At 42.4% G+C, this 21338-nt stretch overlaps 1 long non-coding RNA gene and 8 other non-coding genes across 9 annotated transcripts; 8 read left to right on the plus strand and 1 right to left on the minus strand.

The window, feature by feature from the left end:
- Positions 1-763: 763 nt before the first annotated feature.
- Positions 764-835, plus strand: trnaq-cug (transfer RNA glutamine (anticodon CUG)). The gene has a single exon. It is a non-coding gene; the product is annotated as a tRNA-Gln (tRNA).
- A 2867-nt stretch (positions 836-3702) lies between these two features.
- Positions 3703-3774, plus strand: trnap-agg (transfer RNA proline (anticodon AGG)). The gene has a single exon. It is a non-coding gene; the product is annotated as a tRNA-Pro (tRNA).
- Positions 3775-13017: 9243 nt separating this feature from the next.
- Positions 13018-13089, plus strand: trnap-agg (transfer RNA proline (anticodon AGG)). The gene has a single exon. It is a non-coding gene; the product is annotated as a tRNA-Pro (tRNA).
- An 88-nt stretch (positions 13090-13177) lies between these two features.
- On the plus strand, positions 13178-13251 carry trnai-aau (transfer RNA isoleucine (anticodon AAU)). Its single transcript has one exon. It is a non-coding gene; the product is annotated as a tRNA-Ile (tRNA).
- A 242-nt stretch (positions 13252-13493) lies between these two features.
- On the plus strand, positions 13494-13565 carry trnaq-uug (transfer RNA glutamine (anticodon UUG)). Its single transcript has one exon. It is a non-coding gene; the product is annotated as a tRNA-Gln (tRNA).
- A 3144-nt stretch (positions 13566-16709) lies between these two features.
- LOC143741457 (uncharacterized) lies at positions 16710-17942 on the minus strand. The gene is made up of 2 exons (XR_013205048.1): positions 17407-17942; positions 16710-17013 (listed from the first exon to the last, which is right to left on the minus strand). It is a non-coding gene; the product is annotated as an uncharacterized LOC143741457 (long non-coding RNA).
- A 992-nt stretch (positions 17943-18934) lies between these two features.
- Positions 18935-19006, plus strand: trnap-agg (transfer RNA proline (anticodon AGG)). The gene has a single exon. It is a non-coding gene; the product is annotated as a tRNA-Pro (tRNA).
- Positions 19007-19261: 255 nt separating this feature from the next.
- Positions 19262-19334, plus strand: trnaf-gaa (transfer RNA phenylalanine (anticodon GAA)). The gene has a single exon. It is a non-coding gene; the product is annotated as a tRNA-Phe (tRNA).
- Positions 19335-20183: 849 nt separating this feature from the next.
- Positions 20184-20255, plus strand: trnaq-cug (transfer RNA glutamine (anticodon CUG)). The gene has a single exon. It is a non-coding gene; the product is annotated as a tRNA-Gln (tRNA).
- The last annotated feature ends 1083 nt before the right edge of the window (positions 20256-21338 follow it).

A 21338-nucleotide genomic window follows, 5' to 3' on the forward strand; every position in this document is an offset into this window, starting at 1 on the left:
CAAATCTGATAAATCATGTCAATCAAATCATATCCCTCCATTTTTATTCATTTTATTAAATAATCAACAACATGTAATGTGCAATATTTAAAAATAATAATAATACACACAAAAAAATATAAATCAATATAATGATCTCATAGATAAATGAAGACGCAGGCGCAGTTGATCACACGCAGAACAGGGGTTCGAATCCAGCCCGCGGAGGGTGACTTGTTTCAAATGTGACTAAAACTCCTTCATAACGCACAGGAATATAGCCCTAATAATGTTGCAGGGGAAATTTGTGGGCAAATTCTCGTTTTTCGCGTCTTTTTGGCTTGTGTGGGGGGGCGCTCTCAAAGACAAAGACGATCCCTAGCACGTGTGCAGGTGCTGCAGCGTGATTTCCAATGACCACAAAAAAACAGGCGGCATTTCCTCTGTGCTGGCAACTTTGCACTGGCTACCTTTTAATTGTAGATTTAATCAAAAAATTGCGCTTTGAATCCAGCAATCCGAGTTCAAATCTCGGTGAAACCTTTTTAGGTTCTTTGCGGAAGGGAGGGAAAAAACAGAGGTGATGCGCAACTGCTGACGTGGCGGTGAAATTGGCACTCTCAAACCGAGTCGGAATTGGGGAAACATGGGCTTAAAAAGCAAAGGCTTCATTTGCTCCTTGCTATCGTGCTTCTGGACTCAATGACTTAAATCCTTGCTATCGTGCTTCTGGACTCAATGACTTAAATCTCTGCTGCTCATGGGAAAAGTTGACACACGCCAAGGTTCCATGGTGTAATGGTTAGCACTCTGGGCTCTGAATCCAGCGATCCGAGTTCAAATTTCGGTGGGACCTGCTTTTGCCAGGAATGTGTGCAGTACCTCGTTCGAAAAAACTTTTTCGGCAGCACTGAGCCGCAAGAGCTCATCTAGGTAGTGCCCCTTGAAGTGGGGCGTAAAAAGGATGGACAGCACTGGAGAATGCAGGCATCGATCCCACTACCTCTCGCTTGCGCCTACTGCTTCCTACCGATTGAGCCAAAGTAAGCCCAAAGTAAGCCCACGTGAGCCAGTTGTGTTTCTCTGCTGTGGCTTACTTTTGACCAATCGCGTTCTCTCCTGTGGCTTACTTTTGACCAATCGTGTTTCTCTCCTGTGGCTTACTTTTGACCAATCGCCTTTCTCTCCTGTGGCTTACTTTTGACCAATCGCGTTTCTCTCCTGGCTCTGCTCCTGTGGCTTACTTTTGACCAATCGGCGACCGCTGTTATTATCGTCATCTTTGCAATCTTTGCAACAGGTAAGTCTATTCTTCACGACTCTATAATCGATCATTATTTATTCATAAACAGTGTTTGTTTTTAGACAATTAAACATGGCAATAAAGCCAGCTAGCGTGTAATAGCACACGTTTTCTTCTGTACATGTGAACCTGCAACTTTACCATGATATACAGTTAAAAACATGTCACTACTGTCAAGATAATTAGCCGACCGCTAATTAAGCTATATCCTCCTTAAACCATTTTTTTGTTGTTGTTAATTTAGTATTTTTTGTGTCATTCATTACATTATTTTGAGCACAAGAAGATTTTTACTAAAACCTTTTAAAAAAAAAGTTTAATTCATATATGTTATACTATACTATGTTATACACCAGTATAAATATTTATGTTATCTTTTTAAATACTATGTTATACATATTTAAAAAGACATGAATAGGCAAAAACAAGTGTTTTTTGTTTCAACAAATGATTCTCAACTATGTTATAAAAGATATACCAAAACGATTTGATATACCATTTTAAGTTTTAGATCTGTTTGATGATCATATTATTATGAATTGTCATAAACGCCTTTATGTTATATTTGGTGTTTCTTAGTAATCTCTGCCACAAAAGCTAAACAAAACAAAACGATTTAAGCATGGCATGATACCAGCAAGATTGTACCAAGAAGTGTTATTTATTTTCTTATTAATAAGTTCATCACACTATTTACAATTTGTACACAAGGCAATTCAAAGTGATTCACAGTTGTATAAAAAACAATAATGCTTATGCTCATAATAATAATAATAATATTCATTAATTATTATAATATTATAATAATTAATTACATAAAAAGAAATGCTGTAGTAAAATACTTTCAGTTGGAATATGACAGCTATGTAACATTCTGTTTATGCCTGTGTCCTTTCAGATTATGTATGCATACCCGGTTTTACGAAGAACCTCTGAGGGTCGACTCCTTATGGGGCCAACTGAGGAGGCCAATAGGAGGAAGATCGTGTTGGCAGGGAGGGCCAGGTGTAAGGAGGAGGTCCTGGCTGAGGCCACTGCCTTTGTGAGGCAGAATGGAGGGAATCCTGGAGACCAGTTATTGGTTCTGGCTCACTGCAAGATCCAGTTTGGGAAACACCAGGGTCAGATTTTCCTGTGGCTGCTGGAGAACTCACTGGGGTATGCCTGCTATCTGGTCAGCAGCATTTTGGGGGAGGAGGAGAGGGACAACCCGCTGTCGGACAACAAACACCTGTTCCTCAGATACACCTCGCAGATCAGGGAGGTAGGCGAGGCTGTGGAGGTGTATCATATAAAACAGGCCATGCTGCAGGAGGCCCAGAGGACAGGAGACTCTGGATGTCTGATGGTGGAGTTTGGGGATTGTAAGGGTAGGTCAATGAAGGAGGTGTATGAGGACCCAAGCAAGGAGGCCCAGGCTCTCATCACCTACCTGAAGAAGGCAAAGGCCAGGCCTAACACCAATATGGCCCTTTTCAAAGCATACGTGCTGAAGAGGCAGGCTCCAGCCCACGTGCCCACCACCACTGTGCCCACTGCATCTGTCCTCACTGCTGCTGTGCCCACTGCCACTGTGTCTGTTCCTCCTCCACCTACTGCCACTAAGAACAGGCCACTGCTGGCGACCAATGTGAAGGCCCTGTTGGCGCGGGGGAAGCATTTATTTGCTTCACAGCTGGCACAAAAGATTTTGTCTCCAGCCAAACCCTGTAAGTGGGTAAGTTTTTTTCTTTTTTCTCCAGCCACTGCAGGCTCGAGAGGCCCTGCTCCTGCCCCGGCTCGTACTACTGCCCCTGCTCCTGCCCCTTATCCTGCTCCTCCAGCATTGTGGACCCCTGGCCAGGTGTACCAGTCGCCTGCAGAGCTTCCTGTCCACTGGAAAGATTAACTCCCATCTTTCCAGCAAGGCCTTCAACCCCTGTCCCTCTGCACCAGGACCATCCTCACTACAGCCACCCACAGGACTGCAGCGCCCTGCCCAGCCTCCTCTGCAGTCTCCTACTCTGCGCCCTGCCCAGCCTCCTCTGCAGTCTCCTCCTCTGCGCCCTGCCCAGCCTCCTCTGCAGTCTCCTCCTGTGCCCTGCCCAGCCTCCTCTGCAGTCTCCTCCTCTGCGCCCTGCTCAGCCTCCTCTGCAGTCTCCTCCACAGGCTTCTGTCCAGCCAAGTGCTGCCTCTGCTCCTGCAACATCAACTGGGTCCAGTGTTGCAGACCAGGCTCCTGTAAGTAAGCTTCTCATTATTCGTGTGCAGGTCCTGCAGCGTGATTTCCAATGACCACAAAAAGAGAGGCCGCATTTCCTCTGTGCTGGAAACTTTGCACCGGCTACCTTTTAATTTTAGATTTAATCAAAAAATTGCGCTTTAAGCCATGGAAGCTGAAATGTTTGCGGCCCGGCAGCAGCAAGGAGGATGTAGGTTTCGGCTCGTTGGTCTAGGGGTATGATTCTCGCTTAGGGTGCGAGAGGTCCCGGGTTCAAATCCCGGACGAGCCCATTATTAGGCTTTGCTTTTAATTTCTTCAGCCTGATTAGGGCAACCAGGATATTTATATCCCGGGTTTCGGCAGAGGAACCACGTCCGCCTCTTTTAGTCTACCTGATTCCACCTAGCCTCATCGCTATCTGCCTCTCAGACAGCCAGCTGTCAGGAAGTGTTAGTTCCATGGTGTAATGGTTAGCACTTTGGGCTTTGAATCCAGCGATCCAAGTTCCAATCACGGTAGAACCTTTTCAGGTTCTTTGCGGAAGGGTGGGAAAAAACAGAGGTGATGCGCAACTGCTGACGTGGCAGTGAAATTGGCACTCTCAAACAGAGTCGGAATTGGGAAAACATGGGCTTAAAGAGCAAAGGCTTCATTTGCTCCTTGCTATCGTGCTTTTGGACTCAATGACTTAAATCTCTTCTGCTCATGGGAAAAGTTGACACACGCCAAGGTTCCACGGTGTAATGGTTAGCACTCTGGGCTCTGAATTCAGCGATCCGAGTTCAAATCTTGGTGGGACCTGCTTTTGCCAGGAATGTGTGCAGTACCTCGTTCGAAAAAACTTTTTCGGCAGCACTGAGCCGCAAGAGCTCATCTAGGTAGTGCCCCTTGAAGGGGGGCGTAAAAAGGATGGACAGCACTGGAGAATGCAGGCATCGATCCCACTACCTCTCGCTTGCGCCTACTGCTTCCTACCGATTGAGCCAAAGTAAGCCCAAAGTAAGCCCACGTGAGCCAATCGTGTTTCTCTGCTGTGGCTTACTTTTGACCAATCGCGTTCTCTCCTGTGGCTTACTTTTGACCAATCGTGTTTCTCTCATGTGGCTTACTTTTGACCAATTGCCTTTCTCTCCTGTGGCTTACTTTTGACCAATCGCGTTTCTCTCCTGGCTCTGCTCCTGTGGCTTACTTTTGACCAATCGGCGACCGCTATTATTAGGCAAGGCAAGGCAAGTTTATTTATATAGCACATTTCCTACACAATGGTAATTCAAAGTGCTTTACATAGAAGAAATTAAAATAATCAAAAGAAATCAGAATAATTAAAACAGTTTGGAATAAAAGATAAAATACAGAAATAATCAAATGAAATCAGAATAATTAAAACATAAAATAAAATACAGTGCAAACAGTCGGACGAACAGTGGCACAGTGCTCATTCAGTAAATGCACAGTTAAACAGATGTGTTTTGAGTCTGGATTTGAATGTGACTACTGTAGGAGCACATCTGATCTCTTCTGGAAGCTGGTTCCAGCTGCGGCTGGCATAGTAGCTAAAAGCAGACTCGCCATGCTTAGAGTGAACCCTTGGTATTTCTAGCCGATGTGATCCTAATGATCTGAGTGATCTGTTGGGTTTATATTCACTGAGCATATCTGCAATGTATTGAGGTCCTAGGCCATTGAATGATTTATATACCAGTAATAATACTTTAAAATCAATCCTAAATGTAACTGGCAGCCAGTGTAAAGACCTGAGGACTGGTGTGATGTGTTCATATTTTCTGGTTCTGCTCAGAATCCTAGCAGCAGCGTTCTGTATGAGCTGCAACTGTCTTATGGTCTTTTTGGGAAGGCCAGTGAGAAGTCCATTACAATAATCCACCCTACTGGTGATGAAAGCATGCACAAGTTTTTCTAAGTCTTGACTGGAAACAAAGCATCTAATTCTTGCAATATTTTTCAGGTGATAATATGCTGATTTAGTTATTGCTTTGACATGACTACTGAAACTAAGGTCTGACTCTAGAGACACACCCAGATTCCTGACTAAATTTTTAGTTGTTTGACCCCTAGACTGAAGGTATGCGTTCACCTTGAGAACTTCATCTTTGTTTCCAAACGCAATGACTTCAGTTTTGTCTTTGTTTAACTGAAGAAAGTTTTGGCACATCCAATTGTTTACTTCATCAATGCATTGGCAAAGGGAGTCAATGGGGCTGTAATCGTTAGGCGATAGGGATAAGTAGAGCTGTGTGTCGTCTGCATAGCTATGGTAAGCCATTTGGTTCTTTCTCATTATTTGGCTCATTGGGAGCATGTACAGGTTGAATAGGAGTGGCGCAAGAATTGAGCCTTGAGGGACTCCACATGTCATGGATGTCCACTCAGACTTATGGTCTCCTATACTCACATAATAACCTCTGCCTCCTAAGTATGACCTGAACCATTTTAGGACTATCCCAGAAAGCCCGACCCAGTTTTCCAGCCTGTCAAGAAGTATTTTGTGATCGACAGTGTCAAATGCAGCACTGAGGTCGAGTAGTACCAGCACTGATAATTTGCCTGTATCAGTATTTAAGCGAATATCATTTATTATCTTTATGAGCGCGGCCTCTGTACTGTGGTGCGGTCGGAAACCAGATTGAAAATGGTCAAAAAATTGTATCCATTCGAGCTTAAGAATTTGTTCAGCTGATTGAAGACAACTTTTTCAATGATCTTGCCTATGAAAGGAAGATTTGATATCGGTCTATAGTTGTTTAATATGGTCTTATCCAGATTGCTCTTTTTCAGGAGGGGCTTGACGACAGCAGTTTTCAGGGAGGTCGGAAAACTCCCAGAGAGAAGTGAGGCATTTACCACTTCCAGGAGATCTGCTTCTAAGCTGTGTAACACATTTTTGAAAAAAGATGTGGGAAGTGCGTCAAGGGCGCAGGTTGATGTTTTTAGTTGCTGTACGGTTTCTTCCAAAATTTTGCCATCAATTTCTTCGAAATCAGACATAGTGGCTACTTTCTCGTGCTGTTGTCTGATCTGCCTGACCCCAGCGCAACTCAAGGATGAGCTGATCACCTTTCTGATATTATTGATTTTCTCAGAGAAGAAAGAAGTAAACTCACTGCACTTTCTCACTGAGAGCATTTCACTGGGAATCTGGCTTGGGGGGGTTGTCAGTCTCTCTACAGTAGCAAAAAGAGTGCGCGTGTTGTTTATATTGCTGTTTATAATATTCGAGAAAAAGTCTGTCTAGCTTTGCTTAGTTCCTTATTGAAAGCATGGATGCTGTCTTTGTAGATGTTATAATGGACTACAAGTTTTGTCTTCCGCCACATGCGCTCTGCTTTTCTGCATTGTCTTTTCATATTTTGCACTGCTGTTGAGTTTCTCCAAGGTGCTTTTTGTCTGCCACTCTTCTTCCTGACTTTCACAGGAGCAATATCATCAATTACACTCTTAACTTTTGAGTTAAAAGAATCAAGGAGAAAATCAACAGAGTCAGCAGATATGCTTGGTGTTAAAGATATAGCCTTCATAAATAGTACACTAGTGTTCTCATTTAAGCATCTCTTCTTGACAGACACAGATCTAGCTTCAATGGCAGGAGAGATCAATATATCAAAGAAAATACAAAAATGATCAGACAGTGCTACATCCTTAATAACAATTGATGAAATGTTTAGACCCTTACTGATAAGTAAATCTAGAGTGTGTCCACGATTATGTGTGGGTCCATGTACATGCTGAGTCAGATCAAAAGTTTTTAAAACAGTTTTGATTTATTTTGCCATATTGTTTTCTGCATTATCTATGTGAATGTTAAAATCTCCAGCAATGGCAAAGCAGTCAAACTCTGAGGAAATTGTTGATAAAAGTTCTGTTAAGTTCTCAGCAAAAGCTGGAGAGTATTTTGGAGGCCTGTAAACAATGATAAGTAAAATGCGTGGAGCACCTTTTAACACAATACCCGGATACTCGAAAGACGGGTAATTCCCAAATGATATTTGCTTACATTGATAGACATCTTTATAAAGAGCAGCTAAACCTCCGCCTCTTCTGACAGCTCTGCAGACACTCATACAAGTAAAGTTAGGAGGGGCTGTTTCATTGAGGACTGCTGCACTGCAACTTTCTTCTAGCCAAGTTTCATTTAGCAACATAAAATCCAGGTTGTATGTGGTTATTAAGTCGTTGACTAAAAGTGATTTATTTTTAAGTGAGCGGATGTTTAAAAGTGCTAACTTAACAGTCTTACTTTTTGTCCCTACAGCAATCTTGGTATGTCGTTTAATAGGCACCAGATTAGATGGGTTTGCTGTACGGCTTTTGAAGGCCTTAGACTTTCTATCATGTATTCGAACAGCAATAGAAAAAGATACAGGCACACTGGGTTCCCGCTTGTTCTGTAAACATTTGAGAAAGTTATTGTTATCATAGCGGGGACCCGACACATATCACTGAGAGCTGGTATCAGTTGTTTTTGGTTCACCTTCGAGCCGCTGGAGGAGGGTGTGGGCCCTGGCACTGTGGCAGAGGCCGAAGAGCTCTCACAGGAGGAGGGGGAGGAGGAGGAGGAGGGGGAGGGGGAGGGGGAGGGGGAGGGCGAGCTGGGCCCGCAGGCTTTGGTGGTTGTGGGGCCTGGCGTTTTTTGGTTGGTATCTGGGGGCTCGCAGCAAAAGAGTGGGATAGTCTAGTTCCAGCATGCACCAGTTGTTCCATTTTCTCTGAGAAGCACAGAAGTGGAGATGCTGGAGAGAGTGATAATGTTTCCGGTGAGAGGGATTTTTGCTCTGGTGTTATTGGAGGCTGTAATATGCTGTCCTGGTTTCCCTGGCTGTTTTCCAGAAAGTCGTCTATGGGTGCTGTATCTTGGAGCAGTGCTGGTATGTCACAGTCTGTCTGTGGTGAGCTCTGTGGGCAGGGCTCAGCTGAGATTGTGTCCGTGAGCAGAGGTTGTTGTGGCTGAGTGGTGTTATCATTGTCCTTGTGTGATGTGTCAACCGCATGTCCATTCAGGTGCTGAAGTGAAATCCTGTGGTCATTCATACTGTATCCAGGTGTGTGTGTGCCATTCAGGTTGAGTGGATTGGCACACATTGCAGAAGGATGACGGAGGGAGAAGTAGATATTGTCCTTTAGCACTCTTGAACCAAGTTTGTTTGGGTGGTGGCCATCCTGTTGAAACAGTTGCCTCTGACTCCAGAAAAGATTGAAGTTGTCAATAAAGTTCACTCCTTTTATATTGCAGGTTTTTTGCAGCCATGTATTAAGCCCAAGCAACCGTGAAAACCTGTTTGTTCCTCTTGCTGGGAGTGGTCCACTGATGAATGTTTGAACTTTCAGTCTTTTAAGTGTTTCAAAAAGTTCATTGAAATCCTTTTTAAGAAGTTCCGACTGCTCTTTATGAATATCATTCTTCCCCACATGAATGATGAGTCGATTTGCAGTCTTATGTTTCATCAGAATGTTCTGAAGTTCCCTGTTTACATCAGAAGTTGTTGCTTGTGGAAGGCAGCACGTTGTTGTATCCCTGCTATTAATGTTTCTGATTACGGAGTCGCCCACTATCAGAGTCCTGGGCTCGGCTGCACTGTGAGCTGAGTGCCGCTGTCTGCTCGACCTTGAGCCCCAGTTAGCATCAGTGTTAGCTACTGGCTGATTCTGTCTGTGTGCGATCACATTCATCAAATTTGGGGATTCCTCATTCATTAATACTTCAAATCTGTTCTCAAGATGTATAGGCGGTGGTAGGAGACCAGTGTTTGCAGTCCTTGTCAGAGCCGTATCTGGGGTAGAGGATGCTACTGCAGTAATATGTGATGCTCGTGACAATCTGATGTCTCGAGTGCCTTTGGGTCTCGCACCCTGTTTGTGCCATCGATTAGTAAAACGATCGGCTTGTTTCTCTACACTCAGTATGGCCTGTCGAGAAGCACTAGATTCATGGGACTCACCGGCTGTATGCTGAGGACGTCCATGACGAAGCTCTGTCGTGTGTTCCGTCTGGTTTGGTGGTCCCACAATTAACTTTGTTTCAAGAATTGCAATCCTTTGTAAAAGTCTGTGGCAGTTGGAGCAGCAAGTAGATTCCAGAGGAGGCATTTTCTTATCCTTATGAATGTAGGCAGTTGTGTTTTCTCTTCCCCGGAATGTAAGCTTTCAGTGGGAGGCTGGTCGAATAAAATAATTCTGCTTTTTTTTGTAGTAATCCAAGCGTTTGAGCACTGTGCTGATTTGCTGAAGTTAAAATTAGGTGATAAAAGGAGATAAATTATAGAAATATAAAAGCGATAGAGCAAAGCGCGGAGCAGTAAGCGAGAGCGTCCGAACAGTAGCTGAGCAGGAAGTAGTCGTCATCAGTAGTAATTATCGTCATCTTTGCAACAGGTAAGTCTATTCTTCACGACTGTATAATCGATCATTATTTATTCATAAACAGTGTTTGTTTTTAGACAATTAAACATGCCAATAAAGCTAGCTAGCGTGTAATAGCACACGTTTTCCTCTGTACATGTGAACCTGCAACTTTACCATGATATACAGTAAAAAACATGCCACTACTGTCAAGATAATTAGCCGACCGCTAATAAGCTATATCCTCCTTAAACCATTTTTTTTGTTGTTGTTAATTTAGTATTTTTTTGTGTCATTCATTACATTATTTTGAGCACAAGAAGATTTTTACTAAAACCTTTTAAAAAAAAAGTTTAATTCATATATGTTATACTATACTATGTTATACACCAGTATACATATTTATGTTATCTTTTTAAATACTATGTTATACATATTTAAAAAGACATGAATAGGCAAAAACAAGTGTTTTTTTGTTTCAACAAATGATTCTCAACTATGTTATAAAAGATATACCAAAACGATTTGATATACCATTTTAAGTTTTAGATCTGTTTGATGATCATATTATTATGAATTGTCATAAACGCCTTTATGTTATATTTGGTGTTTCTTAGTAATCTCTGCCACAAAAGCTAAACAAAACTAAACGATTTAAGCATGGCATGATACCAGCAAGATTGTACCAAGAAGTGTTATTTATTTTCTTATTAATAAGTTCATCACACTATTTACAATTTGTACACAAGGCAATTCAAAGTGATTCACAGTTGTATAAAAAACAATAATGCTTATGCTCATAATAATAATAATAATATTCATTAATTATTATAATATTATAATAATTAATTACATAAAAAAAATGCTGTAGTAAAATACTTTCAGTTGGAATATGACAGCTATGTAACGTTCTGTTTCTGCCTGTGTCCTTTCAGATTATGTATGCATACCCGGTTTTACGAAGAACCTCCGAGGGTCGACTCCTTATGTGGCCAACTGAGGAGGCCAATAGGAGGAAGATCGTGTTGGCAGGGAGGGCCAGGTGTAAGGAGGAGGTCCTGGCTGAGGCCACTGCCTTTGTGAGGCAGAATGGAGGGAATCCTGGAGACCAGTTCCTGGTTCTGGCTCACTGCAAGATCCAGTTTGGGAAACACCAGGGTCAGATTTTCCTGTGGCTGCTGGAGAACTCACTGGGGTATGCCTGCTATCTGGTCAGCAGCATTTTGGGGGAGGAGGAGAGGGACAACCCGTTGTCGGACAACAAACACCTGTTCCTCAGATACACCTCGCAGATCAGGGAGGTAGGCGAGGCTGTGGAGGTGTATCATATAAAACAGGCCATGCTGCAGGAGGCCCAGAGGACAGGAGACTCTGGATGTCTGATGGTGGAGTTTGGGGATTTTAAGGGTAGGTCAATGAAGGAGGTGTATGAGGACCCAAGCAAGGAGGCCCAGGCTCTCATCACCTACCTGAAGAAGGCAAAGGCCAGGCCTAACACCAATATGGCCCTTTTCAAAGCATACGTGCTGAAGAGGCAGGCTCCAGCCCCTTGCCCACCACCACTGTGCCCACTGCATCTGTCCTCACTGCTGCTGTGCCCACTGCCACTGTGTCTGTTCCTCCTCCACCTACTGCCACTAAGAACAGGCCACTGCTGGCGACCAATGTGAAGGCCCTGTTGGCGCGGGGGAAGCATTTATTTGCTTCACAGCTGGCACAAAAGATTTTGGCTCCAGCCAAACCCTGTAAGTGATTTGCAAGCTTTAAAATCATTACAGTATATATTATGCAGTATATATGTCTAACGAAAATACGTGTTCAACAGCTGCAGGACCACGTGTACATCCTGCGTCTGAGTCCGCAGCCCGGAGACAGCTCTTTACATGTGGTGAGTATCACTTAACGCATACAAGTGTGTTGGTGACATGTGCTTAGTGTTTTATGTTATTTTACAGACTCTGCTGCTACGGATTTTTTTGAGGAGGAAGATGACCTGGAGATGGCAACTGTAGCCTCGCAAGCTGAGGAACAACTTCCTCAAGGTATGTAAATCTTAAACAATATTTTACAAACAATTACAAATAAAACAAAACAGTATTTTTTAAATGACATATTATTTTATTTCACAACACAGAGGAATGGCACTTCTCAGGTGTCAATCTACATTCACTCTTTGAGTGAACATCCTCAAAGGAAAAAAGACAATTTAAAGGTGTATGTAAAAAGGTTTTATTTCATTTTTTATCGTAATCACTGACTAAAGCTCATTCTTGTCATCTCACACTCCCCTTGGAATAAGTGGCTGTTGTAGTGTTTGGTCTGCTTCGCTTCACACTTGGCTGATCCCATCTTTTTTTCTTCTTGTATTTCTTCTAATGGTGCTTGGATGAAAAACAGGATGATTTTCACTGCTTCCTGCCATCTTTTCATCATCATGTCATCTCTCTACTAATCATACATGCTTTGCAGTAAACCTTGTAATCGCAGTAGCTGTCCAGCAGAGCTGAGAAAGTCATGCAGTGAAAGTCTAAAACAATAAGATAATTTTGTTGTGTTTTTTTACGCTCCAGCCACTGCAGGCTCGAGAGGCCCTGCTCCTGCCCCAGCTCGTGCTACTGCCCCTGCTCCTGCCCCTTATCCTGCTCCTCCAGCATTGTGGACCCCTGCCCAGGTGTCCCAGTCGCCTGCAGAGCTTCCTGTCCACTGGAAAGAGCAACTCCCATCTTTCCAGCAAGGCCTTCAACCCCTGTCCCTCTGCACCAGGACCATCCTCACTACAGCCACCCACAGGACTGCAGCGCCCTGCCCAGCCTCCTCTGCAGTCTCCTCCTCTGCGCCCTGCCTAGCCTCCTCTGCAGTCTCCTCCTCTGCGCCCTGCTCAGCCTCCTCTGCAGTCTCCTCCACAGCCTTCTGTCCAGCCAAGTGTTGCCTCTGCTCCTGCAACATCAACTGGGTCCAGTGTTGCAGACCAGGCTCCTGTAAGTAAGCTTCTCATTATTCGTGTGCAGGTGCTGCAGCGTGATTTCCAATGACCACAAAAAAAGAGGCCGCATTTCCTCTGTGCTGGAAACTTTGCACTGGCTACCTTTTAATTGTAGATTTAATCAAAAAATTGAGCTTTAAGCCATGCAAGCTGAAATGTTTGCGGCCCGGCAGCAGCAGGGGCGATGTATGTTTCGGCTCGTTGGTCTAGGGGTATGATTCTTGCTTAGGGTGCGAGGGGTCCCGGGTTCAAATCCCGGACGAGCCCATTATTAGGCTTTTCTTTTAATCTCTTCGGCCTGATTAGGGCAACCAGGATATTTCTGAGAAATTGGGGATAAAATGTGCCAGAGAGAGGCCGGTTAGCTCAGTTGGTTAGAGCGTGGTGCTAATAACGCCAAGGTCACGGGTTCGATCCCCGTACGGGCCACTCATTTTCTCTCTGGGACCTTCGCTCTGCTCTTCTCGAAAATGATGGGCGGTCTCCCAGACATCCCTGCTGGCTAAACCATACAAGTACCTGGCCGAAATAGCTCAGTTGGGAGACCGTTTGACTGAAGATCTGAAGGTCCCTGGTTCAATCCTGGGTTTCGGCAGAGGAACCACGTCTACCTGATTCCACCTAGCCTCATCGCTATCTGCCTCTCAGACAGCCAGCTAACAGAGTGTGTTGGTTCCATGGTGTAATGGTTAGCACTCTGGGCTTTGAATCCAGCGATCCGAGTTCAAATCTCGGTGGAATCTTTTTAGGTTCTTTGCGGAAGGGAGGGAAAAAACAGAGGTGATGCGCAACGGCTGACATGGCAGTGAAATTGACACTCTCAAACCGAGTCGGAATTGGGGAAACATGGGCTTAAAAAGCAAAGGCTTCATTTGCTCCTTGCTATCTTGCTTCTGGACTCAATTGCTGCGTTCCAAACCGCATACTTCCCTACTATATAGTATGGGAAAAAGAGTAGGCGAGCAAAAAAAGTAAGTTCGAATCCTCACTATTCATAAAAGAGTAGGCGAGAATTACCTGGTTGACGTACTAATTATCGCGAGATTTGGACGATAGTGCGTTCCAATATGCCTACTTTCCTACTATATAGTAGGCGAAAACAGTACGTGAAAGAAGCAGTACGTTCGAAACATCAGTATTCCTAAAAGAGTAGGCGAGAAGTTCCCGGATGATCTCCTGCTTTCGCCCAGACATTTGAGTGCTTTTCAGCTTGTACTCATCTATCCCAGTAGGCCACGCGAGAGCATACGTCATTATCAAACATCACGGAGATCAGCGACGCCGGGGGTTTTCAAATGTGAGTAAACACGGTTCCTTATGTGTTAAACTACAATAGAGTAGACGTTTTAACTGTTGAAGGTGTAAAGTAGTTAGACAGTATAGTATAGTTGTGATTTTGCTGTAAAAACATGTTTTGTATAGCTAGCTAACAGGGGAGCTCTAAGCACATGTAACGTCTCTAAAGTGGATTTACATAACCATATACATCTTAAACACGCTTATTTAAAATGTCTATTTACATCTGAAAGGAAAATATTGTAAGTATTGACATATTGCAGATGAGCACATCACAACATGAAAAAGACATCTGAGTGATGTATGTGTGGCATTATCATAGGATAGGATAACGTTAATTCACTGTTGTCAACACTGTTGACATTAGACTAATGTGCTGTAAATAAGTTAAATAAACAAATCTATAAAGTAACTAAACATGTTTTTATTCAGACTGGTGTGAGCACTGAGGATGAGGAGCCCAGAGCTGAATCCTGGAAACGGTGCCATGGATGAGACTGTCATAAGATCTCTCCATCTGCCCTTATCGCCTCAGATTGTGATGCGCAGAGCAGCAACAAGCTCCGGCACGAAGGCACGGTCACCTCTGGTGAATTCATCAGAATAAAGCCGCAGAATGGGAACCGCTGTGTTGAGATGGCAGTAGGATGTGGGCTTCAGCGCCCAAATACATGCTTGTAGTTTGAATAAAGATTTGTTTCATGTGCATGCATTTGTTTATTGTGTGATGGTTACTTTTATTTGTTCTTTTACTCATTTACTCATGTTTCTTATTGCTGTCAGTATATAAAATATAATTATTTAATGTATGCATTAATTCATTGCTTGACTGACAATTGAGATGTTCACGTGTATTCATCCATAACTCATATGACAAAACAAATTACATTTTGCTTGTTTTATTAAGTTATATCATTTTTAGTATATAAAAAAAGTAATATACTTAAGTATTGGTCAGCATTTAATATTATTTTGTTTAAGTTTTGGGGTGGGCTAACAATGCAATTTATTCTGAGGTAATATTAATTTTTTATGAGCGATACTTGCATTTTTCGAGCATAAAGTCAACAGTTTCTCCAAAGGAGATCTTCGAGCAGCGGCCCGTCTCCTTGTGCACTGCAGACAGTAAACGCAGAGGAAAACTGTTCTAGGTTGTGCTGTCGAGTTACTGATGTTATGAAGTGTTAGTGCACCTGTCGCTCATATAATTTAAACTTATAAACTTATTACATAAAGATCATGGAAAGATACTAGTTGTATCTAACAATGAACAATCATAATGACAAAACAGAAAACATAAAGATCATTGGTTTGTGTACATCATAATATGATATTTATACACAGGAAAAAAGAACAATAACAAGGCTAAATATCTTTAAATATAAATAGTTCTTCATAATACATTAAAAAATAGTTTTGTTGTTATTGTCTGAGGGATGAAACGAGAGGTAAATTCATCAAGAAAAGAGGAAAACTTGAAGGAGAAACTTTTTGGTTTAAAAATAAAGAAATTAACAACATATTCAAGAGATGTTTACAGATAGATGAATTAAACGTGTCGTTCATCTTTTAAGTTGTTGCGCTTGTGATAACGTGTCGTAGGTCACATGATAGCATCAACATGGCGGATGATGTCCGGATCGCATTCATAGGCTGCGTCCGAAACCGCATACTTCCCTACTATGTAGTAGGGAAAAAGCAGTAGGCGAGCGAATAAGTATGTCCGAATCCTTAGTATCCATAAAAGAGTAGGCGAGAATTACCAGAGTGACATACTAATTATCGCGAGATTCGGGCTCACGTATACTTATAGTGCGTCCGAATATTCCTACTTTCCTACTATATAGTAGGCGAAAACAGTATTTGAAAGGAGTAGTATGTCCGAAACCTCAGTACTCATAAAAGAGTAGGCGAGAAGTTCCCGGATGGCTTACTGCTTCAGCCCAGATTCTGAAGCAACCATCGACGGATACTTTTCTATCCCAGGAGGCCACGGGAGAGGATACGTCATTATCCAACATTACGATCAGCGACGCGGGTGTTTTCAAATGTGAGTAAACACGGTTCCTTGTGTTAAAACGTGTTGAAATACAGAAGACTAGAGTAAACTGTCGAATTGTTGAAGGTTTAAAGACGTTAGACAGTATAGTATAGTTGTGATTTTGCTGTAAAAACACGTTATTGTGTATTGCTATCAGGAGAGCTCCAGTAAGCACACATCTCCAAAGTAGATGTACATAAACCATATACCTCTTAAAGATGCTTATTTTAAATGTCTATTTACATCTGACAGGAAAATCTTCTATAAGTATTGCAGATGAGCACATCACAACATGAAATAGACATCTGATGTATGTGTGCTATTTTAGAATTTACTGTTGGGGCAACACTGTTTACATTAGATAAATGTGCTGTAAGTAAGGTAAATACACAAATCTATAAAGTAACTAAACATGTTATCTATTTTATTTGTCCATTAGTACTGTTGATAAATTTAGGAACATTTGGGGGAGAGGAGAGTGGCTCATGAAGCTGAATGCTGCATCAAAGGCTTTGAATGAGTATACTACAGAAATGAATAACAAAATCTATTTAAATCTTAAGTTGTAGTTTATTTTAATTATTGTAATTTCAAACACAGTTATTACAGCACTTTTCTCATTCGGATCTGAAATGTCTGCAGACTGGTGTGAGCACTGAGGATGGAGAGCCCGGAGCTGAATCCTGGAAATGGTGCCATGGATGAGACCCTCCATCACTCCACCGGCCCTTATCGCCTCAGAACAACCTCCGGCACGGAGGCACGGTCACCTGGTGGTCAGCTGATTCATCAGAATAAAGCCACAGAATGAGAACCGCTGTGTGGAGATGGCAGTAGGATGTGGGGTTCAGCGCCTGTAAATACATGCTTGTAGTTTGAATAAAGCTTTGTTTGTGTTGTTGACTTGTATATGGATTTGTTTATTCTGATGGTTACTTTTATTCATTATTTTACTTATCCATGTTTCTTATTGTTGTTGTCAGTAAATAAAATACAATTATTTAATATATTTATGCTTTAATTCATTGCTTGACTATAACTGTATTTACTGCATTTATCTAGTGTGTATTCATGCATATGTCATATGACAAAACAAATTACATTTTGCTTGTTTTTACTAAAATATACAATTTTCAGTAAAAACAAGTTTTGGTCAGCATTTATCATTATTATTGTGTAAGTTTTGGGGTGGGCTAGCGATGCAATTCATTCTGGGGTAATCTTGTTTTTTAAGGAGTGATACTTACATTTTTCTAGTATAAAAATCAACAGTCTTCTCCAAAGGTGAGATCTTCGAGCAGTCGTGTGCTGTGAGCAATGTGCAGACATTACAAACGCTGAGGAAAACTGTTCTAGGTATGGCTGTCGAGTTACTGATGTTATGAGGTGTTAGTGCACCTGTCGCTCATATCATTTTTTATTGCAGAACTTATAGTTACATACAAGATCAGGATGAACAATCATAATGACAGAAAACATAAATATGGGTTTGCATCCATCATAATATGATATTATATACACAGGAAAAAAAGAACAATGACAAGTTTAAATATCTTTGAATAATAGCGGTACAAACAAACTGATGTTGTTGTTGTTATTTATAATCCAGAGGGATGAAACATTCAACAAGAAAAAGAGGAAAACATAAAGGACAGCCCTTAGGGGCCCAAAAGGGCTTTTTGCTTGTGGGTGAACATTTTGGATTTAAAATAAAGAAATTAAAAACATATTCAAGAGATGACGATTTAGGTTTTTTGTAATGAAAAATTATATATTTAAGGTGTTATATATAAGTATTAATATATATATATATATATATATATATATATATATATATATGTATATATATATATATATATATATATATATATATATATATATATATATATATATATAGCATATTTAAACTGTGGGTCACATTAGAAGCGTTACAAATAAGAACTTAAATCGACCCTAAATGTATTGGTTATACTACAATCACAAAATAAGCAGGTTTAATCAATATCAAGATATTACAGAGATTAATTAAACGTGTCGTTCATATCTTTTAAGTTGTTGCACTTGTGATAACGCGTCGTAGGTCACATGATAACGTCAACATGGCAGATGTCCGGTTCGCATTCATACTAAACGAGATTTGGCTATAAAGTACCTACTCTTTTAGCGCTCGTTAAGTAAGTACTTATTGAAATTAAGTACCTACTCATTGAGTATGCGGTTTCGGACGCAGCCATACTCAACGAGATTTGGCTATAAAGTACCTACTCTTTTAGCGCTCGTTAAGTAAGTACTCATTGAAATTAAGTACCTACTCATTGAGTATGCGGTTTGGAACGCAGCCAATGACTTAAATCTCTGCTGCTCATGGGAAAAGTTGACACACGCCAAGGTTCCATGGTGTCATGGTTAGCACTCTGCGCTCTGAATCCAGCGATCCGAGTTCAAATCTCGGTGGGACCTGCTTTTGCCAGGAATACGTGCAGTACCTCGTTCGAAAAAACTTTTTCGGCAGCACTGAGCCGCAAGAGCTCATCTAGGTAGTGCCCCATTTGAGCTAATTCTGCTCGATGATGGAGAGGAGGTGTCCATCGCTCTAAAAATAAAAAAGACGAGACGCGATCCCTAGCACGTGTGCAGGTGCTGCAGCGTGATTTCCAATGACCACAAAAAAAGAGGCCGCATTTCCTCTGTGCTGGTAACTTTGCACTGGCTACCTTTTAATTGTAGATTTAATTAAAGTATTGCACTTTAAGCCATGCAAGCTGAAATGTTTTCGGCCCGTTGGTCTAGGGGTATGATTCTCGCTTAGGGTGGGAGAGGTCCCGGGTTCAAATCCCGGACGAGCCCATTATCAGCCTTTGCTTTTAATCTCTTCAGCCTGATTAGGGCAACCAGGATATTTCTGAGAAATTGGGGATAAAATGAGCCAGAGAGAGGCCGGTTAGCTCAGTTGGTTAGAGCGTGGTGCTAATAGCGCCAAGGTCAAGGGTTCAATCCCCGTGCGGGCAACTCATTTTCTCTCTGGGACCTTCACTCTGCTCTTCTCGAAAATGACTGGCGGTCTCCCAGACATGCCTGCTGGCTAAACCGCACAAGTACCTGGCCGAAATAGCTCAGTTGGGAGAGCGTTAGACTGAAGATCTAAAGGTCCCTGGTTCAATCTCGGGTTTCGGCAGAGGAACCACGTCTGCCTCTCTCAGTCGAGGTGGTCCATTGACCAATCGCCAGCTCCTATCTACCTGATTCCACCTAGCCTCATCGCTATCTGCCTCTCAGACAGCCAGCTAGCAGGGTGTGTTCGTTCCATGGTGTAATGGTTAGCACTCTGGGCTTTGAATCCAGCGATCCAAGTTCAAATCTCGGTGGGACCTGCATTTGCAGGAATGTGTGCAGTACCTCGTTCGAAAAACCATTTTCGGCAGCACTGAGCCGCAAGAGCTCATCTAGTTAGTGCCCCTTGAAGGGGGGCGTAAAAAGGATGGACAGCACTGGACAATGCAGGTATCGATCCCGCTACCCCTCGCATGCTAAGCGAGCGCTCTACTATTTGAGCTAATTCCCCTCGATGATGGAGAGAAGGTGTCCATCGCTCTCAAAGACAAAGACGAGGCGCGATCCCTAGCACGTGTGCAGGTGCTGCAGCGCGATTTCCAATGACCACAAAAAAACAGGCCGCATTTCCTCTGTGCTGGCAACTTTGCACTGGCTACCTTTTAATTGTAGATTTAATCAAAAAATTGCGCTTTGAATCCAGCGATCCGAGTTCAAATCTCGGTGGAACCTTTTTAGGTTCTTTGCGGAAGGGAGGGAAAAAACAGAGGTGATGCCCAACTGCTGACGTGGCGGTGAAATTGGCACTTTCAAACCGAGTCGGAATTGGGGAAACATGGGCTTAAAAAGCAAAGGCTTCATTTCCTCCTTGCTATCGTGCTTCTGGACTCAATGACTTAAATCCTTGCTATCGTGCTTCTGGACTCAATGACTTAAATCTCTGCTGCTCATGGGAAAAGTTGACACACGCCAAGGTTCCATCGTGTAATGGTTAGCACTCTGGGCTCTGAATCCAGCGATCCGAGTTCAAATCTCGGTGGGACCTGCTTTTGCCAGGAATGTGTGCAGTACCTCGTTCGAAAAAACTTTTTCGGCAGCACTGAGCCGCAAGAGCTCATCTAGGTAGTGCCCCTTGAAGGGGGGCGTAAAAAGGATGGACAGCACTGGAGAATGCAGGCATCGATCCCACTACCTCTCGCTTGCGCCTACTGCTTCCTACCTATTGAGCCAAAGTAAGCCCAAAGTAAGCCCACGTGAGCCAATCGTGTTACTCTGCTGTGGCTTACTTTTGACCAATCGCATTCTCTCCTGTGGCTTACTTTTGACCAATCGTGTTTCTCTCCTGTGGCTTACTTTTGACCAATCGCCTTTCTCTCCTGTGGCTTACTTTTGACCAATCGCGTTTCTCTCCTGTGGCTTACTTTTGACCAATCGGCGACCGCTATTATTAGGCAAGGCAAGGCAAGTTTATTTATATAGCACATTTCATACACAATGGTAATTCAAAGTGCTTTACATAGAAGAAATTAAAATAATCAAAATAAATCAGAATAATTAAAACAGTTTGGAATAAAAGATAAAATACAGAAATAATCAAATGAAATCAGAATAATTAAAACATAAAATAAAATACAGTGCAAACAGTCGGACGAACAGTGGCACAGTGCTCATTCAGTAAATGCACAGTTAAACAGATGTGTTTTGAGTCTGGATTTGAATGTGACTACTGTAGGAGCACATCTGATCTCTTCTGGAAGCTGGTTCCAGCTGCGGCTGGCATAGTAGCTAAAAGCAGACTCGCCATGCTTAGAGTGAACCCTTGGTATTTCTAGCTGATGTGATCCTAATGATCTGAGTGATCTGTTGGGTTTATATTCACTGAGCATATCTGCAATGTATTGAGGTCCTAGGCCATTGAATGATTTATATACCAGTAATAATACTTTAAAATCAATCCTAAATGTAACTGGCAGCCAGTGTAAAGACCTGAGGACTGGTGTGATGTGTTCATATTTTCTGGTTCTGCTCAGAATCCTAGCAGCAGCGTTCTGTATGAGCTGCAACTGTCTTATGGTCTTTTTGGGAAGGCCAGTGAGAAGTCCATTACAATAATCCACCCTACTGGTGA

This window comes from Siphateles boraxobius, unplaced genomic scaffold (genome assembly GCF_051911475.1).
Source record: "Siphateles boraxobius isolate OS27281-9 unplaced genomic scaffold, OSU_SipBor_1 19, whole genome shotgun sequence".
Lineage (NCBI taxonomy): Eukaryota > Metazoa > Chordata > Actinopteri > Cypriniformes > Leuciscidae > Siphateles > Siphateles boraxobius.